At 34.0% G+C, this 13,322-nt stretch overlaps 1 pseudogene; it reads left to right on the top strand.

Annotated features, from left to right (window-relative positions):
* The first annotated feature begins 10,455 nt into the window (after positions 1 to 10,455).
* On the top strand, positions 10,456 to 11,268 carry LOC149200021 (uncharacterized; annotated as a pseudogene).
* The last annotated feature ends 2,054 nt before the right edge of the window (positions 11,269 to 13,322 follow it).

The raw sequence follows: 13,322 nt of genomic DNA, 5'->3' as shown, positions 1-13,322 counted from the left end.
AAAAAACGCGTATCTATCTATATATATATATATAATTACTTTTTATAAAACTTACAATTTTTATTTAAAAAAAAATAAAAATAAAAATAAAATTTATTTTTTAAACAATCTTTTTTTCTCATTAAAAAAAATTATAATTTTTTTTTAAATACAAATAATTTTAATTTTTTTTAAATAAATTTAATTTTTTAATTTTAAATTTTAAAAATTATTAAAAATTTTTTATAAATTAATATTTCTTTTATTTTTGGCCCTCCGCTCCCTGGCCGCCCGTGGTGGCGTGGCCGTGGGTGGAGGAGCCTTGTGCAAGCTCCTCCGCCCACGGTCGCACGACCACGGGCGGCCGGTGGGCGGGAGGGCGATTCCGGGAATCACCCTCCCACCCACCGGCCGTCCGTGGTGGCGCGACTGTGGGCAGAGGCGCCTGCAGAGACCCCTCCACCCACGGCCGCGCCACCACGGGAGGCCGGTGGGCGGGAGGGTGATTCCCACCGGCCGTCCGTGGTGGCGCGGCCGTGGGCGGAGGGGACTGCACAGGCCCCTCCGCCCACGGCTGTGCCACCACGGGCGGACGGTGGGCGGGAGGGCGATTCTGGGAATCGCCCTCCTGCTCCCCGGCCGCCCATGGTGGCACGACCGTGGGCAGAGGAGCCTTGTGCAGGTTCCTCCGCCCATGGCCGCGCCACCACAGGCGGCCGGGGAGCGGAGGGCCAAAAATAAAAAGAAATATTAATTTTTAAAATTTAAAATTAAAAAATTAAATTTATTTAAAAAAGATTAAAAATATTAAAAATTATTTGTATTTTTAAATAAAAAAAAAAATTGTTCTTAAAAAAAATATAATTTTTAATAATTTTTTAAATTTAAAATTAAAAAATTAAATTCATTAAAAAAAAATTAAAATATTTTTAGTTATTTGTAATACTACATAAATAAATAAATAAATAAATTGTTTTAATATATATATATATATATGATTGTTTTAGAAAAAATATTTAAATTTAATTTTTATTTTTTTTAAATAAAAAATTTAGGTTTAATAAAAAATAATAATAGTTATTTTTTTTAAATAAAAAATTTAGGTTTAATAAAAAACAATAATAGTTATTTTTTTTTAATAAAAAATAAACATATTTATTTATTATTATTTTTTTTTAATTTAATTTATTTTTTGGTTTTTTTTAATTTATAATTTGAATTAATTTAAAAAAAAAATCAAAAATAGGCATTTCTTTATAAACTGTAAATATTTTTTTTTTTTTTTTTTCATTTGAAAATACATATATTTTATGCCATTTTCATATTTTATTTTATTTTATTTTTATTATTATTATTTTTTTAATTTGAGTTTATTTTTGTTTTTTAATATTAATTTTACTAGTTTTTTAATTTTTTTCGTTAATTTTCTATTTTTTTTTTTAAACTAGTTTGTTTTTAATTTTTTTTTTTTTCCCTGGTTTTTGCTAATGTTTTTTGTTTTGTTTTGTTTTGTTTTTTTTCTCTATTTTTACTTATATATATATATATATATATATTCCAAATTCTTTTATGGTTTATGAGATAATTTTCTTTTAACATTTTTTATTTTTTATTTTTGTCTTTTCTATATATTTTTTTATATTTGCTTTTTAAAGACAATTATTTCATGTGGATTGAAAATTTAATTAACGATGTATAAATATGTAGAATATCGAAAACGGAAAATATCGACCTTCTTTTTTAAATATGCAAAACAATAAAAACCTCACTACAAAAAAAAAAGAAGAAGAAAATATGAGAAAGAAGATCACTTTCAAAATTATTAAATTTACAAAATAATTATTTACATTTCATACAATAAAAAAATTTAAAGTCAAAAAATAGGTCTTTTAAAAAAAGGGTCTGATGCAGAATAATCACTTTTTTAAATAAGCATGAAAATCACTACCATTGTAAAACGCAATGTACATAAAAAAAATTAAAATGCCAAAAACTATGCTCTAAAAAAAACATGTGTGTTCTGCATTACCCGCAATGTACATAAAAAAAATTAAAGTGCCAAAAACTATGCTCTAAAAAAAACATGTGTGTTCTGCATCACCCCTTTTCAAAATTGAGTCACTTTTTTGCTATCTCTACAAAACGGGTAACAGTATCAGTTCCTGTTTCAAAGTTTACGTTGTTTTAGTCATTGAGTAAGAAAGCTAAGAAAATATTGTGTGTTCCTATCTATTACATTTTGTTTCCTTTCTATAGAACAAAGAGCGAACAGAGAAATTGAATGAGCATTCCTAGCATGGAGTCTGGCAGCAAACATAAAGGAGCTCCACAAACGAAAGCCAACCATAGTTCGGGCAGTTTGAAAAAGAACGAGAATGCAAACACTGAGCAACGACCCCAGGACAGAGGTAAATGAAATATAACAAAACTTCCTGTTAATTCTTTTTTATTACAAAAATATTTGTATACATTCAACAGTCCTGATATACCCATTGAAAACGATGGAAAGAATATTACGGAGCAACAGAACCCTAAGGGCGAGGGTTTGGTCAGCCACTATCAAAAGGTGGACCATAATTACAATTACTCAGGATACAAACGTAAACCCATATACAAATTGGAACCGGGTCGCACAACAGCAAAGAACACCGGACGGAGGAGAACTGGGACTTGCCCAGTAAACTGACAGAGGCCACCTAATTAACAAATTGACAACAATAGCAGAGAACGAGCCTACTGGAGCAAAGCCCGTAGCAGCTTCATCGACCATGCCGGTGAACGAACCCCCACCTACACAAACAAGCCAACGGAGGAGTGTTAGCCATACACAAATAGAGTAAAGACAAGAAGTGACCAACGAAGGAGAAACTGAATGCAAAGTTAACAAAATATCTTTACCTGGAGGGTATTCGTGTGGGAGGATAGAAACCCCACTGAGCCATAGCCAACGGTGAAACCCTGAGACCAAGGAGCAGACATTGTTAGAGCCGGAGGAAAACAAAGAAGGTAAGTAAATCATGGAGGAACAACTTACCTTCATAGAACTACGAAGCTGAGGAGGCCACCATGACCATGACTTGTAGAAACGCAGAATAGGCACCCATAAGTCAAAGTTAATAACGGAAAGAACTATAACGAAAGGAAAACAATGGAGCAGGGGAAAGCATAGTAACCGAGCAGACAGAAACAATAGCAAGCCTTTTATACAGACGAGGAGAGCCTCCATACCATGCCCAAGTAACTGGACAACGAAATCACAAGTACCAGTGAAGGTGTAATGCCAACAAACAACAGAAACCATAGCTGGGTGTGCGCACAGTCGCAACACAAAAACCTCACTATTAGTCCAAACCCTCGGCACAGCGAAAACACAAGAGTAAAATGAAGAAATGACGAAGAACCAAGGGTTTTTGCGTTAACCAAGAGTGGGAAAACAGTAACTGAGGTAGGTACACATCAATGAATTCCAACATAAATTCCATCCAACGCATATCCAGAACAATCCCATGATTAGTGCCTAATCAAATGTATTAAACCTCAAATCATTTACTAATCATTCAATCAACGATTAAAGCATTGTTATATCATTGTTAACCTTAATGAAGTGAAGTTGCGGGCTGGTCCCATCATAACCTCATCAAACAAATTGATAGAAGTTAATATATATATGAGCATATATTATTAATCTTAGAGTTATAGTCTTCCAAATTTTTTAAGGATATGAAAAATAATATATTTTTTTCATATATTTAATACAACATGACAAACACCCAGCTACTCAAGCAGGCCTTGCGGGTCCAAGCGAGCCTGCTCAGGGGGTCCCTACTTGCTCGATGGTCCCTCTCTCTGACTCGGATGACTCCCGACAATTTGGGTGCAGGGTGGAGGAAGAGCCCTACACCACGGACGATGATTAATCCAATCAACCAGTTTGCTCTCGGCAGCCTGGAAGTGGGAGCATTACTCTGTCTTCAAATCTTGTTTTCTGTATGTGTTTGGCTTTAGTATGGATTTTAAAATCTATGTGTCGGAAATATGGATCCATATGTCTGTTAGTCCATGTTTAAGTAGTGTTCAGTGTCGATATGTTCATTTGTCTCAGCATGTCCATGTTCAGCATCCAATTTTTGAATATGTTCAACTTTGGGTATGTATAAATTTGGGCAAACTGTCAATCTCTCGGCAGGATTTACAGGGCCATGGCCTTGTTGTAACACTGATGTAACTTTTTGACTTTTTGTACCATAATAGAAATAACCTGATTCAGAAAAAAAAATACAACATGACAAACAAAAGAATCTTCCCCAAACAAATAATTTTAACACATATACTACATGCCTCATTGAGGCAGTTATGTCCAACAATCCTCGCCTTATAATTTTAGACAAATTTTGGTTTTGGTTTTGGTTTTGTCCTTCTTCTTGTGACTGTGAGATTGTAGTCAATGGTATTTGTTGCTGGCAATAATCATTCACTTCCTCAATGATTCCTATTTGGACTTACAACAGTTGAAGGTGAGAGACCCATCTTTTGAAGTCAACTTAATTTAAATACTCACTTTATAAGGTAGTGCTCCATTTTGGATTTTGAAGGTTGAACATGAAATGATAGTTGACACAAAGCACAAATCTGAATGCTTGGATTAGGGCCATTACAAGCATATGGAATTTACACATGTAAGTATAAAATATTGATTACTTGTTCTTTTCTGTTTTCTTTATATAAAAATGTATCATATGTCATTGCCAATGTGATTTGGGGTTTAATAGCAAAGTTGTGCTTTTAATTTGCATAGTTGAATTTGAATTATTTTTTAAGACAAAATCAGAGGAAAAACTCTTTTGTTTTTTCTCTTTTTTTAAGGGTGATTTTTTGTATCCATTAAATATTTCATGCAGGTTGTATCCATTAGATATTTTTTAAATAGTCTAAACGATATGTTTATTACCAAATTATGAATTTCAAGTAATTAATGAGACTTTACCATATGACAAGTCAAATTTGTGAATAGAAAAGCATTGAAGAACATCAAATTGAAGGGTATTATTCTTAAATCATAATATTTTTACTACATTAAGTACTTATACTTATAATCTCGTGCTTTCATGGAATATGGAATAAAGAAATGCTTGCTTTTTTATTCCATTTTCTTTTTAGAATTCCACATCCCTACAAGCTGGAAAGTGCTTACATTGTTAATAGGGGTGCACCTAGATGAATCCTTCATAAAGATACTTTGGAATTAAATCCTTGGAGGTGGCAGGTTTGAAATTTCAAATTGATTTTTAATTTTATAATAGAGATTTTTTTTTAATTCTAAAATCAAAATTAATATTAGAAAAGATTATGTGACAACATGATATGTGTTGTGTTGTAGAGTTCATATGCAAAAACATTTATGCCTTTTGGTTGAGGTCCAAGGCTTTGTCTAGTATATGAACTTGCTAGAGTGGAGAGTGCTTTCTTCATTCATCTTCTAATTCTTAACTTCAGGTATATGATTGGCTTATCTAGTAATGAAAGGTATTTGTATTAAAATTTCTCTGAAATACGTGGTTAAATATATAATTGAAGGCAAAATTAAGAACAAATGGTAGATAGAAACTACAACAATGTGATTGTGCTTTGGCGTACCCATACATGGAGTTTGAGAAAGGATTACCCATTTTCATCGAGCATTTTTGGAAAAAAACAATAATAGTGTGTATGGGAAGAATTTGAATTAACACTGCAAATTCTTTACTCTGCAGAAAAGTTAATTTTATGGTTTTACATTGATAACTTTTTTTTTAAGTTAACTGGAAAAATATATTTGATTAAATAAAAGCATTACAAAAGATAAAAATTTTAATGTGTTTGTTATCAAATATAAATATAAATATAAAGTTAGAAAAAAATTATATTAATGTTGTTCATAATAAAATCTTTAATTGAGGTAGATCATAGATAAAATATTAATATTGACTTGTATTTAAAAAAATAATAATAACAAAAAAAAGTAATGTGTACAATGTGATTCACATGTTGAAAATGCAACAAGAAAATCCTAATTTAATTTTCTCTTGAATTAAATTAGGAGAATTTGTAATTCCACATCACAAGACAACTTGTACGAGTTAACTAAGTTAATTTGACTTAGTTGGTTCAATTAATTCGAGTTGGGGATCTAACTTGGTTCATGTAGAGTGCCTCCTAATTTATAGGAGCCCTGGTTGAGTTTATTTTGAGTTTTAATTAATTAATTCAGTTTAACTGAGTTAAATTCAGTTAAACTAGTTCCAACTAATGGAGGAACTAGTAAGAGGTCTAACAGTGGGGTGTTGTTTCATGTGTTCAACTAGTTAACTAATAATTCAGTCATAAATAACTCATGCATGTGTGATCTGAGAGTTACCCAGTTGAGATTGGAGTTCAAGGGTAGTGTACTATCAGTTGTATAATCATCCAAATTGTATAGGTGGTGCATGCAGTCAGAGGAAGGCCTATGATGGATTGCGCAATTCCAATTGAGGAATTTCCCTAATTAATAGGGGCTAATTCCCAAGGAAACAACACAAGGAAATAGGGACTTGGGCAAGCATAAAATTGGTTAAGTATTGGCCAAGGCTTGTCTAGGAAGCTATGAGACAGATAGAGATAGTGCAGAGGTTGCTCGAGCTTGAGCAAAGCATTGTAATCTTCTCATATTTTCTGACTAATGCAATATACATACAACAGGGGTTTTTAGTTGTGGATTTTCCCAGGAAATCATTGTGTAATGTGTTGACTGAATTATTTCTCTTGTATGCTTCGTGATTTCTTGATCGATTTATTTTTTCCGTTGATGAGTAGATTAGATTCAAGTCTTTTGTTTTATAATAAGTTTAAATCTACAAGGAATTTCTACATGGTATTAGAGAAGAAATCACACTAGAAGAGAAGAATACGAGTTTTTCTTTGCAAGTGAAATTGAATTTGCAGGACCATTCTTCAGATCCAACAGGATGTTGTTCTATGGATTGAGACTTGAGTATGCCCTTGAGGGTAACTCAAATTATACTTCTTGGAAGGAAAGGATGGAAGCAGTGTTGGAATACAACGAACTAAAGGAATTCATAGACAATGATATTCCTAAGCCTCCAACAAGCAATGCTCAAGATCTATTAGAGTGGAAGAAATGTGTGGCAAAGGCGAGGAGGATCATACTAGAAGGAGTTCGAGATCATATTGTCTCGAATATCCACGGGAAGGATGCACCATATGCAATGTGCCAAGCCTTGATAGACTTGTTTCAGAACAACAATGACCAAAGGAAGTTAACACTCGAGGACAAGCTTCGGAAGATCAAAATGGAGAAGGGTGACACAATGCCACAGTACTTTCACACGTTCACCCAATCTCAGGATGAGATTGGTAGCATTGTTATTACAGTTGTTGAAGATGATCTGGTCAACCTAACACTTCTAAAACTTCCCAAGAGCTGGCAAAACTATCAAGATTTGGTAAATGGGAGGGAGAATCTACCAAAGTGGGAGTGTTTTTGGTCTGACTTGGTGCAAGAAGAGATAAGGCGGAACATTAGAGATGGAACCTCCCCCAAGCATGATGATGAGGATAAATGTGCCTTGACTGGAAAGGAAAATAAAGAGAAAGGGAAGAAATCCCAATCCAAAGGGATTCTAGTCAGGGAGGCAAGAATAAGGACTTGGTGAAGATTAAATGTTTTCATTTTCATGAGCTAGGACACTATGCCACGAAGTGTCCGCACAAGAAGGATGGAAAGAAGCCCTCAGGAGGAGCAGTTGGTGAAGCTCTATATTCACAATTCAAGTTGGATTTCACCCTCATTGCATGCATGGTGACATCGGTGATGGGTAGTGTGTGGTATCTGAATAGTGGAGCCTCATTCCATATGACCGGAAATAAAGAATTTTTCAATGACTTGGAGGAGAAGGGCCTCCAGATGAAAAGCGAGATGGGAGATGATGGAAGGTATAGCACGATCAACATCGATATCGTTACTTGAGTGAGTTTGGTTCTCTTCTCACATTAAAATATGTCATGCATGTTCCGAGTTTGAAGAAGAATTTAGTTTTAGTTGTTACATTCGGAGACCATGGCTATGATGTGATATTTAGCAAAGGAAAGGTGTTCCTTCATCAAATCACCATGGGACAAGTGAAGTAGATCAGGGTTTAGGTGAATATCCTATACAAATTGGATGTAGAAGATTGTGCTGCTTTGAGCACAAAAGCAGAGACGGTGCAGAGCCGAGACATTAGTGAATTATGGCATAGAAGATTGGTCCATTTGCACCATGGATCTTTGAAGATCATGCAACATATTTCTACAAGACTTCCCAAGGGTTCACTAGAGTAGCGAGATACATGCAAATGATGTACATTGGGGAAGTACACCAAAGCCACTATTGGGCCTCAAAATAGTCCCTATTTTCACTCCATTATTCACCAATATCTTCACATTTTACCTTCATGTCACCTCCATTCCACCTCCACATCATTCCATTTACCTCATTATTGGGTTATAACTATGCTTTTCCAAAGTTTATTAATTCTTAACATTTTTAAGTGGATTTATGGCTAAAATTTAGAAAATAATATGCTTATACTTATACCTAACAATTAGAATGAGTTTGTTAACATGTGTAGGCACAAAGGAAGCTTCCAGGGCATCTTTATGTGGCCTTGAATGACAAATTCGAATTTGATAAGATAATCCTCATGGAAAAGATCATGATCTCATGGAGAAGATCATGGACCTCATGGAGAAGATCATGGAGGATAGAGTTATGTGTCTAGATGGTTGAGAAATGTATGGAACTAAAGAGAGATTAGTGGATCATCATTATGAGTTTGTTATCTCATCTCATTGTATAAATAGGAGTACCTCCTCCATTCCAAAGAGAGGACTCTTGGAGCATTGTATCCAACTTATGATGGAATAGAATAAAGCTTCATTTTGCATATATTTCCATTATGTAGTTATAGATATAAGTTGTACATATATTTCCATTATGTAGTTTTAGATATAAGTTGCCTTAATGTAGTATATGGAATAGCTTGTCACTTTGTTCTTAGGAGAATTGAGCTCACTTTAGAAGGATCAAAGGAACATGTTATTTCATATTAGACCTTATTTCATTTAATTGCTTAGATGTTTGATGTTTGAGGATTTGTTTGTGATTGATGAATGAGTTTTAAATTAGAATCTTATCAGCATATGAGAGGATAACCAAGGGTCTAAGTTAGGCTCTCTCTCTCTATTTGATTTGCATGATAATTGAAATTCATTCTTTTGCTTTTAAGTTTCAAGTCATTTCATTTCTTATGCTTATGAATGAATCTTAGTTTAGTTTGGATTAGTACATGAGAGGACAATCAAGAGACTAAGTTAGTCTTTCTCTCTCCTTGAATCTGAACAACAATTAAAGTTCATTCTCTTGCCTTCATTTCAAGTTTCTAGTTTTATGTAATCATTGATTTCTCTATGATACTGTAGGGAAGGACAACCAGGACCTCCTTAGTTAGGAGCCTCTTCCCTTGCATATTATATTGAATCGTAAATAATTTAGCTAGACATAGAGTTAGTTACCTACTCCTACATATATTTTGCTGGCATCATCACAAGCTTACGAGTTTCCCTGGTCAATAATTTAATGCAGCAATTTAAGCCCAATAAATTGCCCAACATTTTGGCGCCGTTGCCGGGGATGGTGCTAAGGGATAAGGCATTAGGAATTTAATTCAGTACTAGTATTTTTCTTTAAGACAAAATAATTTGTGAAACCTGGTGACAGCAGGATCTCCACAAAGGAGTTCAAGTTTGAGTTTTCTAATGTTTTAGTATTTAGCTAGTTTTAAATTCAGTTTTTAAAAAACCCCCTGCACAAATAAAAATAAATCAAGCGATTAATATGCTCTCTTCCTATGCTTCATGCAATTAGGAAGATCAGAAAATCTATTGATTTATTCCAAATAAAAATACTCTTGCTGGAGAACTAATCTGCAATGCGACAATAAAGAATTTTGTGAATGAGAAAAAGATTATCTTCAAAACGCAACCCCTTAAAAACGTCAGTTTTGAAATGCAGTTTGTGATCCAACCAGGGGAAATCTGGACAAACGAAGACATGGGTTTTTTCCATAATAGAATGAATTATATAAACCATAAATCGTTTGCTTAAATTCCTAACCATCTAAGAGTAAATCGTGGTTCTTCGAGACCCTATTTTGGTAACTGCGTGAATGAAAACGATTTTTTTTTTACATTCATTGTGATCCAGGGCACAACTTTCAAGCCATAAAGGAGCAGATTCTTGGGTCAGAGGATACCTCAGCAAGGCCAGCCCCATGAATGGATTTGCCCAACATTTTGGCGATGTTGGGACTGTCCCGCGGGAGAAAACTAGATACAAAAGTGATATGAGCGTTGGCTCAGGAAGCGTCAGAGAGAAGAATCGTTTTCGCTTGGCCAAGGATGGAGAATTTGGACATGGATACAATGTCCGTCCAATATAGAGAATTGTCAGCAGCCCAAATAGCCAGCAGCAACCTCGATTATGCCTACGAACTACAGTTGCAGGAGGCCCTCTCAGCCTCCATGGGAACAACCCAATACCAGCACCATGAAACCGCTAAGAGTGCCTCCAATTCTGGTGGCAATCCAGGCTGCTCTGAGATGGGTGGCGGCGAAGAAGGGGAGATGACACTGTTATTGAGAATGCAGGCCCTCGAGTTCGAGAAATTCCAACAGGAGGTCGCCGACCACAAGCAGGCAGAGGAAGAAATGCGACGTTTGTCTGAAGACATTTACAGAAAAAGCCATGACGCTAAATTTGCCCGCAACATTCAAGCAATGCCGGAGGATGAGTGGGAAGCCACTGGGGAAAACTATGAGCAACCCTTCGATGCCGAGCGGATTAGTAAGGATGATAGATAGTTTAAATTGTATTACAAAGGTATGATCAGTGCTGAGAATTTGGACGGGATTGGTGATCGCTGGGATGCTCTTGCGGGAGTGGGCATTGCTATCTACGATCCGGATGATAATTTGATTCTGAAGCTGGGGAAGCAGCTTGGGCTCGATATGAGTAGGGCGGTTGCAGAGTATTCGACGTTGAAGGAGGGTCTTATTTCTGCATTCGATTTGGGTATCCGGAATATTACTGCTCATGGGGATTGTGTCCAAGTATACAATCGGGTTATAGGTCGTTGGAATGTCAGACAACGCAAGATTGTCAAATTTCACCAGGAAGTGGTAGATGACTATTTTGATGATGATCATCATTAGTGTCCACTATTATGAAGCGGTCATACTGAAGCAACTCACTCTCCGGAATTCCCTGAGTTGAAATGTAAGAGTCCACCAAATCCCACCTTTTATTGTGCGTTTGGTATTTTTAGCTTAATTTTGTTATTGTATCTATATGTTTTGATTTCGTTATACATAATTTCTTCATGTTTGTTGTAATTTATAAATGTTTGTTATTATAATTAATATATTGATATATTAATTGTATTAATATATTAATTTATTATTATATTTGTATTTTGTTGTTATTTATATTTTTAAATTCATTGTATATATTAATATTTGTTAATTGTAATTTGTTATATATATATATATATATATATATATATATTATATAAGTTGTATATATTTGTTAATTATTTTATTTAATTATTAGTTAATGTTTGATATAAAAACTGTATTAATATATTAATTATATTAATATATTAATATGTTTTATAATTGCATTAATTAATAGAATTATAATTTCTTGTTATTTGATTGATTTATTTGTTTTTGTATATATTTAGTTACAATTTCTTAATGATTGATTTGTTTTGATTTATATATTTAGTTAATGTTTGATTTGTATTAATATATATTATGATTGTATTAACATATTAATTATATTAATTATATTAATATGGAACTAATTATATTAATATGGAACTAATTTTTTGTGATGATTGTTATATTATGTTTGTTATCAAGTTACATAAAAAATAAATAAATAAATAAATAAAATAGTTGCCAATTGTTGTTTTGAAAGATTTTAAAAAGTAAACATTGGCATGTGAAGGGTACTGGCATAAAACAAAACTTTGGTGGCATGCAAATTGAGAGAATCATGAGAATTACAAAAATTGAATGAAACTGCAAGCGTTGGTACAAGTACAAAAATTTAAAAAATTTAAAAAATTTCCACAAAATTCACGCAGGTTTGAAAATAAATAATGGAACATTTGGAAGAATAATTTAAAAGAACATTTGGTGGAATGTTGATTAACTTGCTTAGAGTTGGCAATTTGATATTGTTGTATGCTTTTATAACGTACTAATCCGCAAAACACAGCAAATGCCAAACTTTTCGCCATGCACAAAAGTCAGCTGACACAAACAGGGAGTATTACTTTTCATGGTTATTTTAAAAAAATGGATTAATATTAATATCATGATTAAGTCAATTTTAACACTTTGTCTGTCCTTAATTTGTTTTATTTGGTATGAAATTTTTGCGTAAGAATCATGAAGAAATTGGCCATTTCTTCTAGAGCACACTTATGTTTTCTTTGTACCAAGTTTTTTTTACAGGTTACAGGATAATCAAGTGATCATAAGGATATTACATTGTAACGACAATTGGTCTTCAAAAGACTAAAGTCATGAAAAATTCTACAAATCCAGCTCTACAACCACTCCTTTGCAACTCCCATTTTGCAAAAGATTTTCAATTGCTAAACCAATTGTTAAACCATAAAGCATGACCTTCCCATATCCATTTTTCACAGCAAGAGTTCTTATTCATACACCATGCATTTCCTTACATCCATTCCTTACAAGCTTATTGTCATTTTCCATGTCATTACCATTCCCCTTCATTTCCGCAATAAAACCCTGCTTGAGTCAAAGTCCTAGAGTCTAAGCATCATTGAAAAAACACCTAGAGGCTTGCATGCCTTAATGGCAAGTACTCTTGCCAATGAACAATGGGAGTACATTAATATCCCTTGTTCATTGGATCTTGTAGGTGACTCGACCACGACAAATTTATTCATACCTACAAAGATGTGTTAAGCATCCTGACTCCCATTGGAATCAATGGTGGGAGCTCTTGTGTTGGCTAGGGGCATTCATTAACGGCCACTAAGTCAACAACTTCTTGCTATGTTCGACATCGACACATTTAATCACATAGTAAGATTTGTGCCAGCGAGCGTTGAAGACTTGAAGACCCATATTTTGTAGCAGATGAAGCCAATTTCTTTTCATTGTTTTTCAGTTTGTCATCACTTGAGGACAAGTCAATCAATAAGGCTGGGAGGGAAATGTAACTT

This window comes from Pinus tabuliformis, chromosome 2_1 (assembly GCF_031772625.1).
Source record: "Pinus tabuliformis cultivar Carrire ecotype Pingquan chromosome 2_1, CPIR1, whole genome shotgun sequence".
In the NCBI taxonomy this organism is placed as follows: Eukaryota; Viridiplantae; Streptophyta; class Pinopsida; order Pinales; family Pinaceae; genus Pinus; species Pinus tabuliformis.
This window is presented reverse-complemented; position numbering and strand designations above follow the sequence as displayed.